General features: G+C 40.3%; 1 long non-coding RNA gene across 1 annotated transcript in view; it reads left to right on the top strand.

Moving 5' to 3' along the window:
• Positions 1–20,796, top strand: part of LOC310851363 — a 690,313-nt gene that overhangs the window by 47,648 nt on the left and 621,869 nt on the right. Inside the window, exon 2 of the long non-coding RNA XR_014567725.1 lies at positions 9,516–9,662. This is a non-coding gene — a long non-coding RNA (uncharacterized lncRNA). The remainder of the gene's footprint in view (positions 1–9,515; positions 9,663–20,796) is intronic.

Below are 20,796 nucleotides of genomic sequence, written 5' to 3'. Positions count from 1 at the left end.
CGCTAAAAATTTTCTTTTCGGGAAGAGGCAAAGCAGCGAGAAGACGCTCTGACGCCATTTTCAGTGGGAGAAGCAAGGAGAAGCGCCCCAGACGACATTTTAAAGGACTTCAAAAAACCAAACGCTTAATGTGGGGATTAAGGTATTAAAAAGTACTGTGGTCTGATGCTGGAGGGGCCACGTACCTACTCCCCTACCCACTATATCCCCGTTATGCTTTCTTCCCCGCTACCCCCGATTGAGAAGTTGGAAATAGACTGAATAGATAGGTCGCTACTGAGGCGCGTGCATAGCACCACACTGGGACACTTAAAACTTCAGTATTAACGCTAGAAACCCCAGCTGTTCCTCTCTCGTGGTTTTGGACTTAGTGAAAGATATCAGCTCGGGAAAGATATCAGCTCAGGAAAGAATTTATCCACCCACCTTTCAGGACTAAACTTTTGGATCAATTTAACGTGAACGTTTTTCGTTGGGGGTGCATGGTCTGGTACCCGGGCTCAGCTCAGACTGGAGGTTCCGGGAGCGGCTTCTCACAATTGTATTCGATCTTCACTTGGACTGTATGGTCTTACAAGTTCATAAATCAGGTCCACGAACACTAAGCCACCGATTGGATTAGCCCGAATAGGGGCAGGAAGATCTCAAACTGACCACTCTGACAACCAACGGGTAACCTACCCCCCTCGAGATTTGGGGGGAAAGGGACATTAGCCAAATCAACTAAGTGGAGAGAAACTGCGAACGAAGTCGGCTACTACCGTATTTATCTATATTTTGGGTTTGTTATCTGACAATTGTAGTTCCGCTTCGGTTACCGTTATTTGCTGCTCACCTATTTGAATCTGTATATATTTTTTGTGGCGAATAATTCTGGTATTGGTTCAGGGGATTTGGTCTACCCCAAGAGTTGGTTTTTGAGTAAGAATAAGAGCTCTAAAATATAGAAAGAAGGGATAGACCAGTAAAAACTAGTGGAATATTTGATACATAAAGATTAGTGATAATGTCATATAACCAGAAAAAAGGGGCGGAGGGGGGTACACCAACAGAGAGGAAAGCCTCAAAACAAGAAACGGAATTTAGAACAGAAATATTGAGGATGTTTGCAGAAATAAAGCAAAGTGAGAAAAACCTGGAGACAAAATTAGAGCAGTTAGATAATAAAATTGGAAAAATGGACAAAAGGATTGAAGAGACAGTGAGCGAACTTAAAGGACAGATTAAGGAGGTATCAAAAAGAGTAGATGAGGGGCTAAAAAAGACCAAACAGGAAATGAAAGAAATGAGACGGGAAGAAGAAAAAATGAAAGATGAGATAGCAGACTTACATAAAATACAGGAAGAATTAAAAGACTCCATCGCGATGAACGAACTCAAACAAAGGGAAGTGAATTTAAGAATGAGACAGGTCCCGGAATTACAAAACGAAAATATAAAAGAAAGATTAACAAAGGAAACAGCACAGTGGATGGAGTTAGCAGAGGAGGAAGTGGCAGGAACAATTCTAAATGCATACAGAATGAAAACTAAAGCAAGTAAAGTAAGGAAACTTCCAGGCGACTGTTTAGTTACATTTAAAGATAAAGAGATGAGGAACCTGATTTTACAAAGGAATAGAGAGAAGAGATTGTACATCGATGGGAACTATATAATTGTATTTAAAGATATTCCTATAAGACTGCTGAAACGTAGAGAATCATATAAACCACTGGTGCAATTACTAAAAAAAAATAGAATAGACTTTCGTTGGGAATTCCCGGAGGGTGTTTCCTTCTTTTATAAAGGAGTTAAAAGAAGGCTGACAAGCCCCGAAGAAGTAGGAAAGTTTACAAGAAGATACAAAGAACTTCAACAAGGAGAGGAGGAGTCGAAAGGAGCTGAAGGCGGAAGAAGTCCGAGGGTGGAATCAGAGCTGGGAGAAGAGGAAGATCGGAGCGAAAGGAAAACAGAGGAAGAGGAAGAAGACGAAGAAGGAGAAGAACCAGAGAGACTTTAGGTAAAACAAAAAAACAAAAAACTAAATTCAATAAAAATGACATTAAAATTATGTAGTTGGAATGTTAATGGGATGAACGATAAGAAAAAACGGAATGGAATTGAGCGTTTCTTAAAAAAGAAGAACCTGGATGTCACATGTTTACAAGAAACGCATGTGGCGAAGAAACACAGAAAAATCCTGATTAATAAGAGGTTAGGGAACGAATTCATCTCCTCAGACAAAGAGAAAAAAAGGGGAGTTGTATTATATATTAAAAGCAAAATTGAGGCACACGAATTATTTAAGGATGAGGAAGGAAGAATAATTGCGGTACGTATAAATTGGCAAGGCGAAGTATTGATAATAGTGGGGATTTATGCCCCTAATGGGAATAAAACATAATTTTTTAGCTCATTGGAAGAAAAGTTATTTGAATACATGGACCAAAAAATCATACTAATGGGAGACCTGAATGATGTGGTTTCAAATGAAATGGACCGACTAAGAAACTCAAAAAATAGAGATGGTAAATTACCTAAGACATTTTGCACATTGACTAAGAATTGCAACCTTATCGACATATGGAGACTGAAACACCCTTTAGAGAAACAATTCACATATCATTCAGAGCCGAACCAGTCATTCTCAAGATTAGACCAAATATGGATATCGAATGAACTGTCACCAAGAGTTAAAAAAGTCGAAATCCAGGCTAAAGTTATATCAGATCATAATCTAATCGAAATGGAGATGAAGGGAGTGGAAGAACAAACCTTTAGATGGAGATTAAATGATAACCTATGGGATGACCAAAAATTTGTTGAAAGAATTTGGAAAAAACTAGGGGAATACTTCCTAGATAATCTCGACAAAGGGGTGAAAATAAGTACGGTATGGGACACAAGTAAGGCTGTAATGAGGGGCCTCTTTATCCAACAAAATGTCTTGAAAAAAAAGAACAAGGAAAAGAGGTTAAAAGAGATTTTGAGACAGATTATGGATAATGAGCAGAAACTGATCAAAAAGCCGAATAATGAAAGAATAATGCAGGAAATAAAGACCCTCCAAACACAGGTTGCAATTATAATAAATAAGGAGGTTGAGTGGAATATTAAATGGTTAAGACAAAAAAACTTTGAATTCGCCAATAAGTCAGGCAAATGGCTTGCGTGGCAAGTCAAAAAGAGGAAGGAGCAAAATACAATCAACAAAATAGTAATAAACGGAGAAGAAACAACTGACCCGAAAGAAATTAGAAAAGGGTTCTTGGATTTTTATGAGCATCTTTACAGAAATAAAGAAAGGAATAACAAGAAAAAGATAGAAAGATATTTAAAAGAAAAGATGGTGAAGAAGATGTCATCAGAGGAAAAAGATCAGCTAAATGCCCCAATCTGCAGAACAGAGATAGAACAGGTGATAAAAGAACTGAAAAGAGGAAAGGCACCGGGCCCAGACGGGTTCACACCGAGTTACTATAAGGAAATGAAAGATACATTGATAACACCACTAATGGAAGTAATGAACAACATTTTAAAAGAAAGAGACATGCCCGGTTCGTGGAAAGAGGCCTTTATAACAATTATCCCCAAACAAGACTCGGATCTAACTCAAGTTAGGAACTACAGACCCATCTCCTTATTAAACACGGACTACAAGATCTTTGCCGGTATTCTAGCCAAAAGACTAAAAAAGATATTAACAAGGATGATACATGAAGATCAGACGGGCTTTCTCCCGGGTAGGTTAATAAGAAACAATACAAGATTCATAATTAACCTTATCGAATACCTATCAGATAGTCGCAATAAACCAGCTAGCCTAATCTTCATAGACGCGGAGAAAGCCTTCGATAATATAATTTGGGACTTTATGTTTAAAAATTTGGAGGTAATGGAAGTGGGACAGGAGTTCTTAAATGGTATAGGGGCAATTTACACTGAGCAGAAGGCGAGACTCATAGTCAATGGAGTTATTACTGAGGAAATAAAAATTTCTAAGGGAACGAGGCAGGGCTGCCCGCTCTCACCGTTGCTCTTTATAGTAGTCCTAGAAGTGCTGCTGAATGCAATAAGACAAAACAAGCAAATTAAAGGGATAACATTAGGTTCAAATGAATACAAAGTTAAAGCTTATGCAGACGATGTGGTTTTAACGGTGGAAGAACCTATAGAAAGTATAAGGGTGATTCTGGACGAGATGGAGGAATTTGGGAAACTTGCAGGATTCAAATTGAATAAGAGTAAGACAAAAATGATCGTTAAAAACTTGGATCAGGATAAGGCTGCAATAGTACAACAACAAACTGGAATTGAGGTTGTTAAAAAAGATAAAATACTTAGGAATCTGGATTACCGACAAAAATATTGACCTATATCAAAACAATTACATTCCGGTCTGGAATAAAATTAAAAAAAAATTAGAGGTTTGGGCCAGAATGAAACTATCATTCTGGGGAAGAATATCTATGGTGAAAATGATGTTGTTACCCAAGCTGTTATTTCTGTTCCAAACATTACCCATACTAAAAGGAACAAAAAATTTTAAAGAATGGCAAAAAGCCATCTCTAGATATGTTTGGGAAGGGAAGAAACCCAGAATTAAATTTAAGTTGTTGACGGATGCTACAGAAAGAGGGGGCTTCGCCCTACCAGACATGAGACTTTATTACGAAGCGACATGTTTGTGTTGGATGAAAGAATGGGTTAAGCTGGAAAACAGAGAGTTATTAGACCTTGAAGGGTACAACAACAAATTTGGGTGGCACGCATACCTATGGAAGGATAAAAAAAGGGCGCACAAGGGGTTCACCAGTCACATCTTTAAGGGCCCACTAATAGAGGTCTGGGACAGATATAAGAACATATTAGAGCCGAGAACACCACACTGGCTTTCTCCCCAGGATTTAACAAGCGTTAAGAAAGTTAATATGGAAGAAAAGAGGGGGATGTATGGAGAAATGGTCATAAATGAAGGAGGGAAGTGGAAAGTTAAACCATACGACCAGGTTAAAACGCTCACACAGGGGTGGCTCCACTACTTCCAGATAAATGAGATGTTTAAAGCAGAGGTGAAGGAAAGGGGCTATGAGGAAAAAGAATCAATATTTCAAAAAGAGATAATAAACAGTGAACATAAAAACCTCTCTAAAATGTATAAAATACTTTTGGAGTGGCACACGAAGGAGGAGGAGGTGAAGTCAGTGATGGTACAGTGGGCGAGGGATTTCGGGTATAATATTCAAATGGAAGACTGGGAAAAGCTTTGGAGAGTGAATATAAAATTTACGGCCTGTATGTTACTCAGGGAAAATGTGATGAAAATGCAATACAGGTGGTATATGACACCCGTGAAATTGGCCAAGATGTACAAGGTAGACAACAAATGTTGGAAATGCAAACAAAAGGAAGGGACATTTTACCATCTATGGTGGGAATGCAAGAAAGTTAAAAGCTTCTGGGAGGAAGTATACAATGAACTGAAAAAGATGTTAGGCTATACTTTTGTCAAAAAACCAGAAGCTTTCTTACTTTGCATTATGGGAAAGGATATTAGGAGAAAGGATTACAAACTCTTCCAGTACGCGGTCACGGCAGCCAGAATTGTGTTAGCTCAGAGATGGAAGCAGGAAGAAATCCCAATGGTGGCAGAGTGGAGAGCAAAATTAACAGAATACGCCGAGCTGGACAAACTGACAGGGAAAATAAGATACTTAAAAGATCAAAACTTTATTGAAGACTGGGGGAAATTCGTGGGTTATCTGGAGAACAAATGTTTTGTAAATACAACGTTAGTGGCATTTAAAGAGGCTTTGTAAAGAGCTAACAAGTATTGTCTAATTGAAACAATGTAAAAAAGGAGGTACGAATGGCAATATGAAAGGAGGGGATGTGATTCCAAGACTCAAACACGAATGAATGTCAACATCGCTGAAGGAAGCCCAAAATGATAAGAAATGTCGAAATTCGAATATAATGTATATAATGTATATTTAATCGAACTCAATAAAATTTTAAAATGCAAAAAAAAAAGGAAAAAAAGATAGTGAACAATGTGGTGACAGAAGAGTTTAAAATTGAAAAAGGAACACGACAAGGTTGTCCCATATCCCCTTTGCTATTCATATCGGTCCTGGAAGTGCTCTTAAATATGATTAGAGGAGGAAGGTATTCAGGTCGGAGCAAAACAGTATAAACTTAAAGCATTTGCAGATGACCTAGTATTGACCTTACAGGAGCCAGAGCCTAGTACCAAAAGGGTATTGCAACTGATTTATGAGTTTGGTTGGGTGGCGGGATTTAAACTTAATAAGCAAAAAACTAAGGTTTTGGGGGGGAAATTGACCTCTTTAGAATCAGAAAGGTTTCAGAAAGAGACAGAATTAAATGTGGTTAAAAAAGTAAAATACCTAGGGGTAAACATAACAGCGAAGAACATGAATTTATTTAAAGATAACTATGAAAAATGTTGGTCTGAAATTAAGAGGGATCTAGAAGTCTGGTCAAGATTGAAACTTTCCTTGTCAGGACGTATTGCTGCTATTAAGATGAATGTATTGCCAAAAATGTTGTTCTTGTTTCAAACTTTGCAGATTGTGGACAAAATGGGGTGTTTTGAGAAGTGGCAGAGAGATATTTCTAAATTTGTCTGGCAGGGCAAAAAGCCCAGAATCAAGTTCAAGATATTAACTGATGCTAAAGAAAGAGGGGGCTTTGCCCTGCCAGACTTAAAGTTGTACTATGAATCAGCAGCTTTCTGCTGGTTGAAAGACTGGCTACTTCTTGAAAACACCGATGTTTTAGATTTGGAAGGATTTAACAATGCTTTTGGTTGGCATGCATATTTGTGGTATGACAAGGTTAAAATACATAAGACTTTCAAGAACCATGTTGTCAGAAAAGCAGTCTTCAATGTCTGGTTAAAATATAAAGATTTATTGGAAAATAAGACCCCAAGGTGGTTATCACCAAAGGAGGCTAAGGCCCCAAAAAGACTCAATATGGAGGCCAAACGGCCAAAATATTGGGAAATAATAGAAAAAGATGGAGACAATTGGAGGTTGCAGAATTTGGAGAAATTAAAGGGGAAAGTGCGAGATTGGTTACATTACGCTCAGATTAAAGAAGCTTTTAAGTCAGATAAAAAGTTAGGATTCCAGGTGGAAAAATCAAAGTTAGAAACAGAACTGTTAGAACCCAGCTCTAAGTTACTTTCAAGAATGTATAACTTGCTGCTAAAATGGAACACACAGGATGAAACGGTCAAATCAGCTATGATAAAATGGGCACAGGACATAGGGCACAACATTATGTTCGCAGACTGGGAAAATTTATGGACCACAGGTTTGAGATTTACGGCATGTAATGCCTTGAAATAAAACATTATGAAAATGATATATAGGTGGTACATAACTCCAGTCAAGCTTGCAAAGGTATATCATGTGTCTGACAATAAATGTTGGAAGTGTAAAGAAGCTGAAGGAACATTCTTTCACCTCTGGTGGACTTGCCCTAGAGTGAAGGCTTTCTGGGAAATGATATATAATGAGCTGAAAAAGGTATTTAAGTATACCTTCCCTAAGAAACCAGAGGCCTTTCTTTTAGGCATTGTCGGCCAGAGTGTGCAAAAGAAGGATCAAACCTTTTTTATGTATGCTACAACAGCAGCAAGGATACTTATCGCCAAAAGCTGGAAAACTCAAGATTTGCCCACACTGGAAGAATGGCAGATGCAACTGATGGACTATATGGAACTGGCGGAGATGACTAGCAGAATCCGAGATCTGGGAGAAGAACTGGTGGAGGAGGAATGGAAGAAATTTAAGGACTATATACAAAAATATTGTAAATTGTATGAATGTTAAGAAAGATGTAAGATTAGCAATAGAATGGCTCCAACAAATTAGCTACAAGGAATACAAATCTAATTGTAATTGAAAGAAAAGACAAATTTTGGATAAATTGTTATAACTAAGTCTTCAAAAGAGTGATTTAAATTCTAAAATCTGAGATTTAATATTGGAAAAATATATTATATAAATTGAAACAAGTTAATAATTTGCTAGTAAAATTTATGAGTTTAGGATGCAGGAACAAGAGATGTGAGGAAGTCCAAAGATGAGAATGAAATGTGGATATTGGAAAATACTATGTTATTATGTATGTTTTTTATTGTGTAAACAAAAACTTAATAAATATTATATATATATATATATATATATATATATATATATATATAAACATTTTATTGAGGGTGAAAGAGGAGAGCGTAAAATATGGTCTGAAGCTCAACATCAAAAAAACCGAAGATCGTGGCCACTGGGTCCATCACCTCCTGGCAAATAGAAGGGGAAGAAATGGAGGCAGTGAGAGATTTTAGTTTCTTGGGCTCCATGATCACCGCAGATGGTGACAGCAGTCACGAAATTAAAAGACGCCTGCTCCTTGGGAGAAAGGCGATGGCAAACCTAGACAGCATCTTAAAAAGCAGAGACATCACCTTGCCAACAAAGGTCTGTATAGTTAAAGCCATGGTTTTCCCAGTAGTGATGTATGGAAGTGAGAGCTGGACCATAAAGAAAGCTGATGGCCAAAGAATTGAATTATGGTGCTGGAGGAGACTTTTTGAGAGTCCCATGGACTGCAATGAAGATCAAACCTATCCATTCTGAAGGAAATCAGCCCTGAGTGCTCACTGGAAGGACAGATCGTGAAGCTGAGGCTCCAATACTTTGGCCACCTTATGAGAAGAGAAGACCCTGATGTTGGGAAAGATGGAGGGCACAAGGAGAAGGGGACGACAGAGGATGAGATGGTTGGATAGTGTCTTCGAAGCTACCAGCATGAGTTTGACCAAAGTGTGGGAGGCAGTGGAAGACAGAAGTGCCTGTCGTGTTCTGGTCCATGGGGTCACGAAGAGTCGGACACGACTAAACAACTAAACAACAACAACAGCAGCATTCTCAGAAAATAAAGCTGGCATCACTTAGTTTAACTATGAGCCAGTTTTTTTACCACATCTTGATTCTAAGTGTGGTAAAAACTGGCTCCTGGTTCTAAATGATGCCAGCTTTATTAAGCTCAATTAAACATTGGTGGAATGAAAGCTAGATGCATTTCTGATCTGATTCTCTGAAATTGTCATTGATAGAGAATTCCTTAATCTGTTTTTTGTTAACTTGTATTAAAATAAATATTAAAATAAAGGATAAGCGTCACTTAAGAGGTGCTTGCTACTAAGCAGAAATCAATCCTTTTCCTATTTGGTTTAGGTTTTATTTGGCAAAGACACTTCTAAGAGGTTCCACACAGAGCTCAAACAAAGGTTAATTAATTGAGTACAAACGGTCGCAAGAAGAGTCTGCTGAATCAAGCCAATGGCTTGTCTAGTTCAGCATCCTATTCTCACAGTGGCCACCCAGATGCCTTTGTGAAGCCCAGAAGCAGGATGTGCTGCACCTTTGTCTGCAGAATAGCTTGCTGCTGCACTGCCAACCTAGCAGTTTGAAAGCACGCCAGTGCAAGTAGATAAATAGGTACCCCTGCAGCGGGAAGGTAAATGGCATTTCCGTGCACTCTGGTTTCCATCACGGTGTTCCGTTGCACCAGAAGCGGTTTAGTCATGCTGGCCACATGACCCAGAAAGCTGTCTGTGGACAAACGCCGGCTCCCTCAGCCTGAAAGTGAGATGTGGGCTGCAACCCCATAGTCACCTTTGACTGGACTTAACCGTTCAGGGGTCCTTTACCTTTACCGTTTACCTGTATCTTTAAACAAGTGTTGCATTAATGAAGCGGAACAGGTGAAGCCTATATTTCTGTTTTTATTAGCCATAGAATTCAATTCCTGACAATTAGGGCATAGCTAAATATCTCTGCATCCTGCTAGGGAAACTTCCACCCCAGAGCCCTTACTGCAAAAAATAAAATAAAATAAATCTGGAGCACAGTTTTGCAATCTTTCCTTTCTAGATAGCCACTTTACCTACTTCCTCCCTCAGGACCAATAATCTGTCAGTGCTGAAAGTTGATTGGCTCTCATTTGTACCTGGCAACAGCTCTTAGGCCCTTAAGCATTATACTATCAAGCTGTTCCAGAGCAGTGGCTCATCAGGCTAGGCCAGCTTCCCTGAACCTCATGCCTTTCAGGTGATTTGGTCTTCAGGTCCTATCATCTCCAACCAGCACAGCCACACTTCCTGGGGCTCATGGGTGTTGTAGTCCAAAACATATGGATGGCATGGGTTGGGGAAGGCTGGGTTAAACCAGAATAACCAGTCCAATTTTTCTCCTCACTTCATTCTATGCTTGGCTGCATCAGGTCAGAATTACCATGAAATAAAACAGGAAAGAGTTGTTCTGCATATGTACATGAAGCAGAACTTTATAGCCTGGAAAACAGAAGCTGGAAAAGCGCACTGACAGATGGTTATTATTGCAATCTTTATTGCTACTCAGATTTGTAGATATTTGGCATGGGTGTATTCAAAACAGCAGTGAAGAGTTATAAATTTGTTCAGTTCCATCCATCATACTACCAGCTCCTTTGTATATTTTTTTCCTATAGTTCTATTTAAAAGACCCAAACTGTTAGTCAGAAATTTTTGACCAGCAACTTATGATTCTTGCAAAACACATATTATTTCTGAATTTTAGACTGACAGCACAAATGCTTTTATCTACTCCAATGTGTATTTCCATGCAACATTGTTTTGACAATGATTGACATCTATCCTCCCTTTATTTTAAATAATGGGGACTAAATGACTCAGAAATGTTAATTGCTTTCCATTCAATTATTTTCCCCTCAAACACACACATAGAAAAAGAATATTTCAAAGCACTGATGTGTTGGTTTTTTTAAGGCAAGAGTTTCATCATTGCTTTTTAAATGGTGATATCAAGCTTCATTAGAATTTAAGGGAATGTACCATTAAGTTTAGGAAGGGAGAATTACATGACAGGGTAGACTGCACCTTAATATTTATTCTTACCTGAAAGTTGGCTCTCTATAGAATCCTGCTTTCAGATGTGTACAACTGTGAAATAAAGCATTTAACATTATGGGCACTTAACAATTTTGTATTTTTAACAAGCTGTATTGTGATCCTAGCACAATTATCATAATGTACAATGTACTGATGTCTCCCTTTTTTCCTTTTACAAAATGCATGGAGGAGCAGCCTTTTTGAATCATCTCTAATAATCTAGTTTCTAATAATCCTGTACATGCTTCCACCCCAAGTTCTAGTATACCTGAAGGAGTGTCTCCACCCTACCATTCAGCCTGGACACTGAGGTCCAGTGCTGAGGCCTTCTGGCGGTTCCCTCCCTGCAAGAAGTGAGGTTATAGGCAACCAGGCAGAGGGCCTTCTTGGTGGTGGCACCCACCCTGTGGAATGCCCTCCCATCAGATGTCAAGGAAATAAACAACCAACTGACTTTTAGAAGACACCTGAAAGCAGCCCTGTTTGGGGAAGTTTTTAATTTTTGATCTTTTACCATGTTTTTAATGTTATGTTGGAAGCCACCCAGAGTGACTGGGGAAGCCCAGCCAAATGGGCGAGGTATAAGTAATAAATTATCATCATCATCATCATCACCATCATCCACCAATCATCCACCATCATCCACCAACTGGGCGGGATATACACTTCGCTTCCAACAGAACAGGTTGGGAAGGAAACACATCTTCCCCTTCCTTCCATTCAGGGCTCTGTTGTTAGGCAAATGCAGGCAGCTGCCTCAGGCATTGGAGGACAGAACTGTGTGTGTGCCATGTGGCTTGCCCTCCACTTCCCAAACTAGTGTCTTGTCTTCAAATATGGATACTTGTTGCAACTGGACCCAGGAATAAAAGAGGTGAGACCCAAGTGATGAGTTTTTATCACCACCTTTTATTAATAACATCTGCAGGGTAAATTAGAAGAGTGGGAAGCTAACTTTAATCTCAGCCTTGGGACAGCAAGGGGACTCTGCAGATTCCAAGGGGCTCAGTAAGGCATAGTGAGTATGGTGAGAAGAGACGTTTTCCTGCCCCACCCCACCTAAGGTCCCACAACTTCTGGCAGCTTAGCCGGAAGAACAGACATTATCCTGGCCAAGGGCCCCACAGCCCAACTCACTTCTTCACCTGCAAAAGTGTCTTCAGATTGCTCACCTGTCCCCTTAACTAATATAGCCTTCCCTGCCAACAACATGGCTGACCAATTAACTGCAGGTACTCTCTAGATCCCTTGTCCCCTGAATCCAGTACAAGATATTTTTTTACAAAAACAACCTGTTGGGGTTGGCCAATATGCAAGCAAAGAAGAAAAATTCCTGCTCAGCCCTGAAGCTACTGGAAAGTATTTGTTATATGGTGCAGTCTCAGCAACTAGGCTAACCATGGGCTCAGTTGCAAGACATGTCCGTGAACTCTTATCTGACCATAACAACGAGCTCCCTTTTCTCTTCTTGGAAGAGAATATAAGGCTGAATTTGTGTAGGCGGCAAGAGCCAACTTGAACTCCCTAAAACGGCATGTCATGCAGTTGCCTGACTCATCAGTATCCTCTTTACTGCTATGGAATTTCTTTGCATTTTGCAAGTGTCTAGGCTGTTAAAAGCCTCTGCCTGCACTGCAATGCTTCATTTGCATTGAGCAGCGTGCTATGTTTTGGCACAGACACTCATTTGCTTTCATTTACCTGGTGTCGAGTCTCGGAGATGAGGCCAATAAATGTTAATGATTGATTTTAAGCAAGATCTATAGTTCCATTGGTTTTCTTCCCCCAATTTGAGTGTCTCAGAAACAATTCTTATACAAAATAAGGTATCTTTCATTCTCTGTCTCCTCCTATTTAATGTAGTTCTTTTTGTGGGGGGAGTAAGATAACCAAACTTTATGCATAAATTGTAATGGGGTGTATGTGGATAAGACAAGACTGGAAATGAGGGAAGTTCATAAAGTAGACATCTACAAACATCTTATACTTTTTACTTGCTTTCCCAATTTTTGATGAAATCTATGCCCCAGGTGTCATCGTACATACGGTTTCACACAGAACTCCACTGAATCATAGATCTTGAAGTTGCATAAACAGTCATGTATATGGTTGGATATTTTGCTTGGATTTATACTGCATAAGTCATAAATGAGAACAACCATAGTCATTGTTATATATGCATATTTGACCATGAGGTGAAAGGTAACATTGCAGGTTTAGATGGCAATTATACGGTATTTTGCTTGGCACAGAAAATTAAAACATATTGAGACTAAAAATATGGCGAAAACATACTGCTTGTTGATCTGCGACAGCAATGAAGACTTTACAAACCAGGATTCTCTCATAAAAAGGCTGATTTCAGCAATGTCAGCCCTTTGAAAAGGGAGACACTGGCAACTTCTTTGCAGAAAACCTCTTTACAACACAAGAAGAAATATGGCATTACTTCATCCTATTTTAAAATGCCCAAAGACTAGATCATATAGATTAATCTAATGAACAAAAGTAATTACAGTTGAATTGAATAAAGTATTTCTCTGCATGTGAGATTGACGGGATGATTACTAGGGTCAATTTTGTTTCCTCCACTTGCATATTGTTCTATTACATTTCATGGAAACAATTTTCCTTGTCTGTGTATCTCAATTTTCTGCCTCTCTCTGTTTTTGTAAAAGGGTGATTAATTTTATTTTTTAGGCATAAAACAAAAATAAGAGCAAATCCATCTTTACACAAAGGCTTGAAGCGTGTTCAAGTTTATGAGCGTATAGATATATTAAAATTACAATGGCATGTGATTCCTCTTCCTGCAATTGCAGCTTTCTAGTTTACCCCTGGCCATGAGTGGTTACAGATCCTCCAAGTTTGGTGAATGTCTAAAAGGAAATTCTATCTCTGTGAAATAACCCCGCCTTTCTGTGTAGAGTTGTACCTTGGTTCTCAAACATAATCCGTTCTGGAAGTCCATTCGAATTCTGAAACGTTCAAAAACCAAGGAGCGGCTTCCAATTGGCTCAGGCGCCCTGGAAACAATAGCCGACAACCGCATCGGACATTCGGCTTCTGAAAAACGTTCAAAAAACGGAACACTTACTCATGGGTTTTTGGCGTTTCGGAGCCAAAACGTATGAGTACCAAGGCATTCGAGAACCAAGGTACAACTGTACTCAGGAGCCATGCTCATGTCTGCAAGTTGGTTACATGACAGATGCTCAACAATTTCCAAGCAAACTAATTTGTGGTGCAGGTTCATGCAACAGGTATATGAGGTCTGCATTATATGCAGACCATTGGCCTCATTTGCATGTAAGGCAAACAGTGGCTTAACATGAGCTTATGAATGTGCTGGCTCCTGACAAGGAAATCCCATCTACTTTTTGCTGTGTTTGCTTTCTTAGATAGCTCTCTTAGATAGATATTGCAGGCCACTTCCAGGGAAAGAAAGCCCCTCACGGTTGCCCCTCTTCTGGCCTTGGGAGTGGAGCTGGCTAGAGCTGGAGCTGTTTCCCCACCACCACCCCTGCGGTCAGGGGGCCTGGCTTAATAAACTATAGTATAGTGTAAATGTAAGATTTTATGCACTGGGAAACCAAAAATATCACATGAATCACTTTTTTGTGATATTTGCTTTTATTGTGGTGGTCTGGAGTCGAATCCACAATATCTTTGAGGTATGCCTGGTACCACACTACTGCATGCATTGCAGGACAAACATTTAAGGACCTACCATATTTCCTATTCATGTTCAAATCTAAGATGTTTTATCTAAGAATGGCACTGATACAGTTACAGGACATTGCAGGACCACTTTTAGCTATATGGAAGTCAAGATCTATATATAAAAATATCTCTATTGCTACCTACAGTGTGGAAAAGCAGTTTAAAAATGCATTTTTTGACTGCTAGGTCAATGAAGAATATTTTGGACCCCTAATACATTGCATACCTTGACCTGTTTTCTGCTGAAGTCACAAATGATGTTGAGCTTTGGGAAGGAAAAATCCCAGCAGAATAGCTGCTCAAACAGGCGGCTGAGCATGATTAACATCCTTTTTATCTTATTTTTGTTTTATGGAAAGAAAATATCACAGCCTGTCTGTGTAGAGATAGGAAATTCTTTGCATTTAGCTAATTAAGGCAGTCCCCATAGGCAAGTATCTAATGATTAACTCAAAATAATTGTTCATTAATCAAATAGTGCCTGCTGTAAGCACACTGGTATTCGTAGTCCAAAAACCACTTGGGAACAGCCTGGGGACCAAAATAAATAAATAAATGTAAATCAGAGAGATGCTAGAAGCCAGCACACAACTCTCCTGTAATGTTATTATTTCATTATGAGGAATGTTCCATAGTTGATCCACAGCTGAGAAAAATCTCCAGACATATTGCATAGAGAGAAGTAGAAAGCAACCTGTTGCAAAAATACTTTCATAGTCAAGTGAAATAACAGGATGAGCAAGACCGAGAAATGCTAGAATTATGCACATATACAGGCAATATATCAAAGGAATAAAAGAAAGATATTTCAAGCTGCATTGTGATGACCCAGCAGTACTAATGTTCCATTAGATGAAACCAGAAAATGGAACAAGTTGTACACTTGAATGTTCCCATGACACAGAAGTTCAGCGTTACGGTGGTAGCTTCAGAAACAAATAACGGGAAATATAACAAGCTTTTTGCTTTGGCTTCATTGAGAATGAGGAAAAGAGAATAGGGAGTCAACATATACTGTTAATGAATGGCAGGCTAGTTAACCTGTTCTTGTCTGGAACAAACAGAGCAAGAGAAATGTTGGGCAACAGGGAAATAACATTTTTTTCATGGGAAGTACATGTGCCAGACATCAGGGGTGCAAATAGAAGTTATCACTAATGAATACCAGGAATTGTGGAGTCACTGTATGAAAATGAAATGAGGAATGAGTCCTTAGTTGCAGGCACTCCAAATCTGGTTGATGTCAGCGGGAGATACTTACACATAGCTACTTACCTCCAAGTAATCCCTGTTGACTCAGTGGGGGTTACTTCTCAGGAGATCTGTACAGGATTATCCTGTAGTTTTCATGTTGAAACCAGTGGGTCTTGGGTGAGCCCAGCATTTCCCCTTCACCAAAAACACTTGTTTGAACCACATGAGCTGGCCACACTTTGCTGTAATAGTGGTTTGTATCATCCTGAATGCCAACCATGAAAATAACTCTTCACACAACCTATCACTACTGTCACAAACGTAACTAAGATGCACCGCTTTTGGGGGTAGCGGGAGAAGAAAGCTTCATTTGGAGAGCAGTGAAAAATGATAATACATTAATCAAAGGCTGATTCTCGTTCACAAAAAGCCAAAGTGGTACTGTCGATGAACGAGGAGTTCCATTAGGAAGGACTGGCTTGCCAATCATTAATTAATCAGTGTCATAGTTCTCTTTTTGACATGATTAATGAAAGCAAGTAGTTATTATTATTATCACCATGGCAGGCCTCTTCTATTGGAGCACGAAGTCCTAAGAGGGTCCCCCACTCCAGTATTCTAAAATTAACTTCTAATGCCTTCCTGCCCTTCTGCCTAGTGTCATTAAAATGCAAATTTTGAGATAAATGGGCTGCTTTGCATCCTTTTAGTAGCCTTGTGTAAAAAAAAGCCCACCATTAGCAAGGAATTCATTTAAAAAATAATGGTGTTTTTCATAATATTTTTGCATTTCAATAGCATTCCACATGCAAGGATCTGAAGTGAAATCCTCTTTGCAAAAGGGATAATGCAAAGAAGTTTTTGAATACCTGAAACAAACATCTCCCACAATGTGTCCCTCAATAATTGAACTCCTTCATCCATATTCGACAAGATTTAGAAATACTAAATATAAAATCATTCCACTGAGTAATTTTATGCAACTCTTTCTGGATAAAAGTAGCTGTTTCAAATTTCACAACAGAATAGCTTTTTCCAACTGAAAGTCCAAAGGAAAAGGAAAACATGGTTGGCCGAACAAAATAAAGTTCAACTCAGGTACTTGATATTTACTGTACGCGGTATAGCGTTTAACATTAATACCTAACAGTAGCCATGCATATAACAGTTCAGTCCAGCTGTTCAATGGATGCAGACCACTGGCCTATACAGCTCACATACTATGTGGCAGAGGCTCTCCGGGGTTTCACACTGCATTTAAAAACATTGCAAACAAATTATTGCAAATTACAGTTGTACCTTGGAAGTCGAATGGAATCTGTTCCGTAAGTCCGTTCGACTTCCAAAACATTTGAAAACAAATCACAGCTTCTCATTGGCTACAGGAAGCTCCTGCAGCCAATCAGAAGCCGCAGAAGCTCCGTCGGACATTTGGGTTCCAAAACAACATTCGCAAACCAAAACACTTCCGGGTTTGGGGCGTTGGATTCCAAGGTACGACTGTACTGAGATAAAAATCAGACTAAAAACAGCACATGAAAAGTTGTAATGACCAGCTCAATGCAGTGTGTGTGTGTGTGTGTGTATACACACCACCGCTGTGTAGTGTACAATAGCCTTGCTTAGAGATCTGCAGTCTTTGCTGATTTACTACTAGGCCAGGTGCAAGGTGTTATTATTAGTATATAATAGTTTAAATGTTTGAAAAGGTTTGACTGTTTTGGATTGAGCTGAATGTGGCAACCCTTAGTATGCTTAGTTTCTTATGACTGATTGTTCTCTCTCTTTCAAAAACAAACATACCTTACCCTGTGTTAAAATGTAACCGTATTTTTTTACAGGAAGAAACTGCTGGAATTTGCTCATGCTGAAAAAGTTTTAAACTCTGAAAAGATTTGGAAACTTTAAAAAAGAAAAGAAAAAAACAAGCATTTAGAAACCTCTGCAAAGATGTGCAAACGCAACATATGGTTTGAAATGCTTTGGAAGAAACCTGCCTGTGTTTCTGTGAAGATATAAAAATCTCACTCGCTGGATCATCACCTTGTCATGGTGTGTGGGCTTGCACGTTCCTGTGATCCTTGTGAGTGAAGCCATAGGGAGTCTCGTACTCCCAGCAGGGTCACCCAAGGCAGTAAGGTCAAAGGGGAGCAGCTGGACAATGAACGAAGAAGTCCTCAATGGCAGAACAAGCAAAGCCTTACTGCGAAGACGGTGCGTTGGTCATCGTGTACTGATCTCCACACATAAAAAAAATTCATACGCAGATTCGTAGAAGACAATCTTACTTGGCTACGAGTGGTCGCCAAAGAAGAAAATACAAAATGATAGTTGTTGTTATAATTGCTTGTTTGTACCAAATGTTTTTAACTATTTCTTTCTTTCTTTCTTTCTTTCTTTCTTTCTTTCTTTCTTTCTTTCTTTCTCTCTCTCTCTCTCTCTCTCTCTCCCTCTCTCTCCCTCTCTCCCTCTCTCCCTCTCTCCCTCCCCCCCCCACTCTCCCTTATATACAGTTCTAATCCACCAGCCAAAAGGTGAGCTCTCGGGCGTTGTTTGATGCAAAGATACCAAAGGAGGATGTCGAAAACACTAGAGCGATCAATTCTAGTGCTCTACTAAAAGAAGGAGATGTATATTTATGGCACAGCCCTTGGAGCCCCCAACACCTTTACAGTTGTGGGGTGAACACTGCAACAGTGAGAGGTCAACATGACTTGTTGGCACCCAAGCAAATGTTTATACATTCTTTATACACAAAGCAGTTTGTCAAGACCCTCCCATCAGTTCACTTGACCGCTGAGGCCATAGGTGGCAACTATCCAAGGCTTACAGATAGCTCCCTTCTGTGGGCCAAGAGCCCAGCATCCCAGGACCCACAGCATCAAAGCAAGCCAATTCGCATAAATCAAAGCAAGTGACTATAAACATAGATGAGCTCATTCTTGCAACAACTACCAATTAGTTTTGGGTTTGCATCTGCAGGCCTTCCAGAACATTTCACTTTTGGTTCAACACACAAACACACACACAAATTTTCAGTTTAGAGAAATGAAATGTGTAGGTGTGATATCTCCATCTAAACCTATGCAAACAGAACAGACGAGGGATGAAAAACCCTTTTTCACCTAATCATAAATGCGTCGGTGGCAAGCTATGCGTATACAATGGTGAGGAAATGTCTATAAATACTAAAGTAACCTCACCCGTAGTCTGAGATGTGAGCCTTTTCTCAAACAAACAAACAAACAAACAAAAAGTTAAATGAGAAATGCTTGTGGGACCTGCAGGTTCCAAAAAGTTCCCACTACTAAATGGATCCATAGCTAAAGGTCCAACCCTGACTTATGGATCTGTGTTTACTCTGAACACTACATTTTGTAGCTGAGCCCCAGCACTAACAAGATGATCTTGGCTTAAGGCACAAGTAAGGAAGCTCAAATCAAGGGCTTGAACATGGCCTCAAGGCCTCTCTATCTGGCCCTTGAGACTTGCACAGTATCTTATGCACCAAGACCCATGACTCAGCTAGACTGGTAAAGGAAAAGCGATTTATATGCGTCGTATGTGTGATCTAACATTGTGCCACCAGATGACGATGCAGAGCCCCATTTTTCTCTACCTGTTTTCCTTGTTTAAATTTACAATGCTTTAAACCGAAGCGCTTCTTGATGTGTCTAGATCCAGCCCCACAAGCATATACTTCCTGTATACACGCATGTGAGTGCTATTGTCAGGGGCTCAGGAGCAGAGGCACAGGAGAGCGAAGGGGAAGAATCGGAGGGCAGCGTAGGAGAGTATGACAGTGGCCCGAGAGATTCCATGAGCTTCTCCAGCGAATCAGAAGATTCCCAGAAGGGGGCGCCGATGGCCAGGGCAAGGGGGGTCCCAGGGGGGACGCACCAGAAGCAAGGGGCCAGGGGGACTCCCAAAGCAGCAGCAAGAGATCAGGGCCAGCTCCCCCACCAGAGCGTAGTGGGGGGGAAGAGTCCCATGCATCAGGGCCAGCGTCTCCTCCAGCAGGGAGAGAAGATGAGTCAGGGCTGACCACGCCTCTGTTGGAGAGTGAGGGAACGGAGGGGAGGTCAGGCCCAGCTAGCCCCCCCGAAGGGGGAAGCAGTGACAGGAGCAGTGTAACGGTCAAGAGGAAGGTTGCCGGCTGGGCGCGGGCGCCAGGTTCAAATGTACAGGCACGCGGCACAGCAGAAAACCCGGATTGGGAACCAGGTCCTAAAGCCCGCCGGAGGGAGGGGGAAGACTCAGGGGACTCAGCGTCAGAAGAGTCCAGAAAGGGCAAGACCCCAGCAGACAGGCGGACCCAGAGGAGGAAAGAGCAGAGGAAGAGGTGGAGCAGGGCTAGAGTCTTGAACTGGTGCCTGGGGGGAGGAGATTCAGACGGAGCTTCAGCGGTCTAGAGTTCAAGACGTAGAGCTGCGCGCCGCGGCTTTGAAATCGAAACCGAACTTCAATAAAGACTTTTGTATATAACAAGAACTGGCGTTGGTCCTTTGTGAGCTGGGACCTAGGGCAGCTCTGACAGCTATTGTCTTCACAACAAAAGTAACTACCATTGCAAACGGATGCATTTGGGTAGCTCATCTAGAAAATAAGCACATATCCTTAAAACCACATATTCTTTAAAAAATAGCACATCCACTATGGTACACCCAGAAACATAAGAGATGCATACAGCTATGGGCTGGGAAACATCATACATCTTTTAAAACCCCCACAGATTTTTGAAAGGTCAAACTAATGCCTTGTGGTGCCTTTGGAAAGCTCACTATGAAGCAAAGGGGGATGACCAGATGTTGTTGAATCATTACTCCCATCAGGCACTGCAACTTGTTAACTGGGCAATATTCAACTAAGTTTTGCTCAGAAAAGACCCAGCGAAATTAATGGACCTATCTTTG

Source organism: Podarcis gaigeae (assembly GCF_964106915.1).
Source record: "Podarcis gaigeae genome assembly, chromosome: 1".
Lineage (NCBI taxonomy): Eukaryota > Metazoa > Chordata > Lepidosauria > Squamata > Lacertidae > Podarcis > Podarcis gaigeae.
This window is presented reverse-complemented; position numbering and strand designations above follow the sequence as displayed.